Source organism: Astatotilapia calliptera, chromosome 10, assembly GCF_900246225.1.
Source record: "Astatotilapia calliptera chromosome 10, fAstCal1.2, whole genome shotgun sequence".
Taxonomy (NCBI): domain Eukaryota; kingdom Metazoa; phylum Chordata; class Actinopteri; order Cichliformes; family Cichlidae; genus Astatotilapia; species Astatotilapia calliptera.
In genome coordinates, this window is record NC_039311.1 from 29,665,417 (window position 1) to 29,672,964 (window position 7,548).

Sequence of the window (7,548 nt, forward strand, 5' to 3'; positions counted from 1 at the left end):
AACATTTCTAAACGTAATAGAGGTATTATTAAGGCATAATTTGAACTCTTAATTTTTTTAGGGATCAAACATCTATTTTGGTACCGCAATTTGTTAAATTTAAAAAATCCAATTTTTGTCAGGTTTTTCTACCTGGTGGGGACACAGCTTTTATGTCTTTTCACAAACCACCACCAGGTGACACTGTTGCACGTTTACAGTTAGAGGGTGTATATATAGGAATTTACAACCCAGAGTAATCAAAGCTGGTATAATGAAAAAGCTTTCAAGTGCTGGTTGGATTTCAGAGAATGGTTTCTGCTACAATTTTCATTTATTGAGTTTTATATTGTTTTTGTTATTTTGTCATTACCCCTTGTATTTGTTCACTGGACAATTTGTGCACTGGCCTCTGCTTTCAATAAAAAAAATGTTTCAACTAAAGAGCATAGCTTTCCAACTTTTCTTTTATATATACACACAGTATAAAAAAAGAACTCTCCCTGCTCAAAGTTAACCTGAACAGCAAAGAAAACAATCTTTTCAATACTAATGTATCATTGCTGTCATGGCTGTGTGTAGACGGGCAGGAAATGGTGGACCCAAAATGCAGACTCACGGAGACGAAAGTGAGCTGAAAAAGCAGCTTTATTGCTGGACACAAACTAACTTAAACTGAGAATACAAACTGAGGAAACACGGGCGGAAACACAGCAAGGTGAGGGTACGATGCGACACGGAACTGAGGGAGACGCCGACATAAATACACAGGGGAATAACAAGGAGCGTCAGAACACACGAGGAACACAGCTGATACAAATCACAAAGACGAGGGCAAAGCAAAACACATCCACATGAGGCACAGAACTTCAAAGTAAATAATAACAAAGAACACTGGGTCCCCAACCCAGCACTGTAACAATTGCCTGGTAGAAATGAGCAATCTTTTTTTTTCTCTAAACATGAGAAAATTTTAACAGTAACTGAAGCTGTTTATATTCCATTTGTTTGACATTAGCTTCTTACCTTCTTTTCACTGACTCTCGCTTTAAAGCATCAATTCGGTTTTTCACGTAAAACTTAACTCCCTCCCAACGTCTCTCTTTCAATGCTAATGGTGAACTCTCAATACAATTGAGACACTCTGCCTTCCCAGGAACCTTTCCAGAGCTGATGTACTCCATTAGAGTCTTCTCCACAGCCTTTATTTCTGCTTCAGTCCACTTCCTTCTTGTGGTTTGTGATGCCCCTGAATAAAGTAGACAGTAACTGTGTTATTCAAAAAGAAGAACAAGTTGGTGTGTAATCACATGACTCCCCTTATGACCAGATGTGATATTTGGAGTATGTCGACAAGTATATCAAAAGCTATAGGTACATTTGGACTATACTTTGTACTTGTTGGTATTCCTCAAGTATAAGTACCGTATTTTCACGACCATAAGACGCACCGTACTAAAAGGCGCAGTCTCAGTTATGTGTGCCATTATTGTATTTAACACACACATAAGGCGCACCTGATTATAGGGCGCATACAAGTATGCGTGTTTAAAAATAAAGCGGGAGCAAAACTGAGTTTGGTACTCACATTTTAATTACTTACTAGTTTACTTAAAGAACACGACTGGCAGATTAACTATGAACATAGTTGCTGTAAATGAAGCACTCTGGGTGTTGTGACTGTGTGAAAACACACTAAAACACTAAAGATAAAACACAACATCTTCTATTACTAATGGGACAAGGGCTGGTCATCCAGTTCTACACTGCAATAATGTGTTCTGTTCTGACATCACCGGTGTGAATCAGCCACAAAAGTGAACTAAACAAGGTTACAAAGAACAGTCAGGACTGCAGAGAGAATCACAGGACCTATATCTTCAGAGTTCGGAAATAGCATTACAGACCCATCACAATGTGGACACAATCTGTTGCAACCTCTACCTTCTTTTAGATGTTACAGGAGACTATATACCAAAACATTGAGACAAGTGTTATTATTTTGATGAAAACCAACTTAAATCGGTTACACAGTGTCAGTAACACCAAAACATCCACTTAGAGATTTACCTACAATTTGAAATGTACTGTTTTTAACTTCTCCTGCGTGTTTATCTAATTAATATTTTCTTAGTATTTATGTATGTATTATTACCATTATGTATTTATTTATGTATACATGTCTTTTATCAATTAAAAGTACTGACTGTTGGTTGAGGTGTATATTTTAATCTATAATGCATTCAACAGAAAGAGTACTGTGTGGGGGAGCTGAACTCTGCCTTTAGCCAAAAAGAACACGAGAGAGGCTGCTGCACAAACACCACAACTGTATTTTCAGATATACTGATCTCGCTCACTGCTCTTTTGAAGTGCTAATCAAGTTCAACTTAAATTGTAATAAACTATGGCCTTAAACTTTCCAGGCTACACAAGACTCACAGTTTGTGTGGCAGACAATCTCAGTGTTATAGGTCTGGTTACTCTTGCAGTCTTACTATACTTTAAAGATTTCCCTGACAGGACATGTTAGCTAAGCTAATAGACTCCAGCAGTAAACTACCAATAAACCTAGCAGGCTCTCTAATCACCTGTGACCTGCCGAATGCTAATTGCCTAATGTCAAACCTGCTATAAGCCGCTGTCTATGTTACTGGATAAAATAGCAGCAGCTTTTCCAGTAGGATGCAGACCGTCCGCTTTCAGCAGGTCAGGGCGGCCCCAGAAAAAAGCCCAGTTATCCACAAACTGAAATCCCAGCTTCCTTCAATTCCTGGCCAGCCAGCGGTTCAGTGACATAATTCTGCTATACATCTCATTATCTACATAAGGGACCAGAGATATTAAAGTTCTTTGTATATCTAAAGTAGAACTCACATTTTTTTAACTACTTACATTTTTTAAAGGAGGTGATAAAAGCTTCACCTCTGACATTACCTTTGTGTGTTGAGAGAGAATAAACAACGGCCGCTTGCATGTTCTGCAAAAAAATGTGCTTTGTTGTGTATCTGACGGACAAACACCAAACCAGTTCCACATCACGGAAGTTGCACCATTTTTACAAACCAATTCTGGTTCATCTGTTTCACTCAACAATCGGCCATGTGCGTATGAAAACAAAGGCACTGCGCATGCGCGTTTTACTCCCATTCTATCGCGATATTTCATTTTCCTATCGTTGCCTAACATTATACCGGTATTACCGTGAACGGTAAAATATGGCCCAGCCCTAGTGTTCAGAGAGATCGCTTGCCAACTTTGGCTTTTTTCCCCTTAAATTAATCATTAAATCAAAGAAATTTCACATGGAAGTTAATCTGCCTCTTACCAGCAGCACTTTTCCATTTTTTTACCGTTAGTCCAAGTATGTATTATGGTGGTAACGGTGAATATAAACCGTAATGCGTAACTGCTCCTTAACAACCAGCTTTGTGATCATAGTGATAAAAACTAAAATGGAAACTAGACTGAGCCTAAATCACACATTAAGCGTCGTAAAGGCCATAAAAACACGAGCTGAGGTCGCTGCTTGTTTTCCCCTGCCTACGTTTGTTCTGATAAAGCGCGGCTTTCTGCAACAGTTTGAATAATTCTTTCACACAGGCATACTTGACCTGTCTGACCAGATAACTGTGCTTGTGCAGTTCATTGTCCATAACTGGTGACTGCTGTATGCTGGAGGAAACAAAGTGAAGCAAACAAAGCTGCCACACACGCACACACGCACACACACAATCTGCTTCCCTGGAATAGCGCAGAGTGAAATGCACCAGACAGACTTTCATCACAGGACAAAGGGTGAACAACAGTAGCTGCAGGGGCACAGAGAAACAGTGCTGCATGTCTGTGTGTGAGTGCTGATGGTGGGTATGGTCAGCAGACTGTGTGAGTTTAGCAAAGAGAGCGTAGACACTGCGTGGGCACTGATTTATGGGGTGGTGATTGTTAGCTCTTGTTCACCGGAGGGAGAAAACACAAACACTCTTCCCAGAGTTGCGTGGAAGGAAACCCAGCGGCAATGACAGCACTGACATCTCGCAAGCTAGTCAATATGAAGATCACTTAACCACAAGTTAAAGTTTAATCTGGCAGGGTAACAACCACATGTATGTTCAACTATACTGATAACAAGCATAAAACATAATAAAACAATTATTGATTTTGCCTGGGAGCCAGTTGCACTCCACTGTACGCCAGGCCAGGCGACATCATCTCAGGTGCAGATGCTTTAAAATGCTTCAGGTGATGGAAACAAACCATGTCCCATTCAAGATAGTCTCATCTATTCCATTCGTATCAATTAGCTTGACTAGGTCAATGGATCAGCAGCTTTTGATTGTTTCAATTGCAGCCTCCCCCTCAAGAACTGGTCATTGACTTCACAGTCAATTATAATTTGTAGTGTATGGTAGGACTGGGCGATATATAGTTTTTTTTTTAAAAATATCGATATATGAATTTTGGGTCATATTGCCCAGCCCTAGTGTATGGTATTAATGACTGCACCTGTACAGCCTCTAATGTTTGGAATTGAGTTTTAATGGCTTGATTTGTTTAGATTTTGTCCAATGTCATGGTGGACTGACTTGACAGTACATTGTCTTTGTCTATGAGATCAAAAAGCTGTTTTTGGACTGTAGGATATTATTATACATTGCTAAATCTTTGATTCATATAAAATTAAATTGAAAACAAAATCCACATTTGGTTAGCATCATCAGATATACTGCACACCAAAGAAAAACAGGGCATTTCACTTAATTCTATACGCAATTTTGAATACATCTGACATATTATTCTATGCATGAATGTCCAATTAATACCTGTATTATAAAACTGAATTCAGCTTCCGTTTCTGTCAGATTCTGTGGAACCTCTAATTCATCATTTCGTGGTCATTTGTCGTGTTTGTTTCTCACAAATGCCTGAACACACACGTGAACATTCACAAAGACCTCTTGAAAACAATGAATTTCATTCTCTTTCAAACAGGGAGCCACTACTCAAAGCCAGAAAAAACCCTGTTGCTGCAAAACACTTAATTTAAAATGATAATGAGTTGACCCAGTCACTACTCACACTGCTGCTCCTGAGTTGCTTAGCAACTACTTTGTTTTGCCGCTGTGCAGAAAAAAAAATCTGTTTGTGGAAGGAAAAAAAAAACGTTTTGGGAGGACATATTTAATTCATCTTATTCAGGCATATAATTTAATCAGCGTTTCGTATACACAGTACTGTGCAAAAGTCTTGAGATGCCCCTCATTTCTTTATATTTTGCTAGAGAAATGAAAAATGCATGCAGTGATTAACTGAAACATAAATCACTTCAGTAACACAGTATATTGGGCAAACAGGACTTTTTCAGTTCTTATGAGCTTTAAAGTCAACACAATACTCTAGCAGCCCATCATGGCTGAGGGCTGAAAAATGAAGTCAGTGACAGTTACTGGTTGGTCTCCAAATGGTATTACATGGAGTATTCACATTTCCATCAGCTTTGACAAGACCCCCAACACCAGTGGCTGAAATGAATTTATGAATTTATGACTCTGACTTTGGCGTTCCCGAATTAGTTCCTCTATTCAGCACCACCTGTGTCAAAGTTATCTGTATCTCTAAAGCCAAACTAAACATCTCATTCATTGAAACATGGGATTAACAATTGTGGGTTTACAGTTAGGTGCCTTGACTATTTGGCAGTGTTGGGCAAGTTACTTTGAAAAAGTACCGTATTTCCTGGACTACAAAGCGCACCTGAATATTAGCCGCACAAGCTAAAATCAGGGGAAAATCCTGTTTTGTACATACATTAGCCGCACCTGACTAAAAGCCGCAGGTGTTTCAATGTTGACTTATCATATGTAAGAGAATATGCACAAAGCGAATTGTCAGGAAAGAGATGGCTGTTTGGAGACACACCCCTTTTATTAATATTTTGAAAATCAAGTTATGGGTACATATTTGCATAACTTTTCAGGTATATGTACAAGTAGCGGTAATTACAAGTACGAAACATGTACTGTGCTTCATGAATGAGTAACAAATGTAGTACATAACAATAACCTACAGCACACCAGAAAAATAGATTGGACTACCTTTTAGGCTCAGGTGCAGTGACACGGCTTTAACAAGAAGAAAAGTCAGTCATTCACCACCATCTTCCTGCCCACTAAAACCACCAAAGTCCTCTTCTCCAGTGTTGGATATGAACAGGCTCAGGGTGGCTTCGTCATCCACACTCAGATTCTTTCCTTCGTTGTCACTTTCAAAACCAAAGAAATCCTCGTTGTCAGTGTCAGAGTCGAACACCCTCTGAAGGGCCGTGGCGGGGTCCTCCTCTCCATCATGCAGCAGTCCAGCCCTTCAAAATCCGTTGGTGATCGTGGATGTTTTCACACTTTTCCACGCTGTCAGATTCTACCGGTAGAGTTGGGCATAACTTGCTTTTTGCAAGTTTATCGCGCTACTTGTACGGCACTATGTTGGCTGGCGGATGGACATGTGACCAACATACCTCTCTTGAACCCGATACTGTGTGTCTGATCACATGCCCTTCCGCCAGGCAACGTAGTGCCGTACAACAGCGGAACAAACAAAACAAGTCGTCTTACGATATGACAAAAATCATGGACAATCCATAGAAAAGCCGCACCTGACTAAAAGCCGCAGGGTTCAAAGCTGGTGCAAAAAGTAGGGGCTTATAGCCCGACAATTACGGTAATTAATTATAGTTACTAGTTACTTCTTCAAGAAAAGTAACTGAGTTAGTAACTGATTTACAAGATTCTAAAAGTAATTAATTACTTGAAAAGTAACGTTTGCGTTACTTAAAAAAAAAAAAAAAAAAAAAAAAAAAAATAATATATATATATATATATATATATATATATATATATATATATATATATATATATATATATATATATATATATACATACACACATATATATATATATATCTATCTATCTATCTGGGGTCCAGGGTATAATTGGCCATTTTTGACTACTTATGATTTTCCCTCTACATTTCACCTTTAAAAACTATTTCCTTTCCCTTGTTTGGTATCATTCTTTTCAGCACAACCTCACGTGTCTGAATTTACAGTTATGTTTTCATTTTGACAAACTGTATTAACACAATTGATCTAGAAATCACACAAAAAACATAAAATCCGAGTAGAAAAAGTTATATTTTTTACTGTGACAACCACAAACATGTTTAATGGATCATATTTCATAACTTTAAATGCAAATATAAATTGTCAATTTCAAAATCCTATGCACAAGTTTTGCAAACAACAAAGTTATTTGCAGCCATTTACCTTTGACCTTTTTTTTATAACCATTTCAAACCATTTACAGAACAATCAGCTGTTCTGCATTCAATAAGATGCCACACAAATTATTTGTGCCACTTCAAAAAAATAATTTGTCCACTATAAAGGAGAACATCACAGCCTGATACCTGCAGGTCTGACAGCAGCAGGTGTATCACTCCTGTTTCTACCTGCAGACAGCAGTCGCCTCATTGTTCTGACGCAACACAAAACTATCCACAACACTACAAGAA

At 38.5% G+C, this 7,548-nt stretch overlaps 1 protein-coding gene and 1 long non-coding RNA gene across 2 annotated transcripts in view; both read right to left on the reverse strand.

The window, feature by feature from the left end:
• Positions 1 to 7,548, reverse strand: part of LOC113030056 (polypeptide N-acetylgalactosaminyltransferase 10-like) — a 512,613-nt gene that overhangs the window by 71,647 nt on the left and 433,418 nt on the right. The gene's annotated exons all lie outside the window — the stretch shown is intronic.
• Positions 610 to 7,548, reverse strand: part of LOC113030061 (uncharacterized) — a 7,200-nt gene continuing 261 nt past the window's right edge. The window contains exon 2 of the long non-coding RNA XR_003273542.1: positions 610 to 1,228. This is a non-coding gene — a long non-coding RNA (uncharacterized LOC113030061). The remainder of the gene's footprint in view (positions 1,229 to 7,548) is intronic.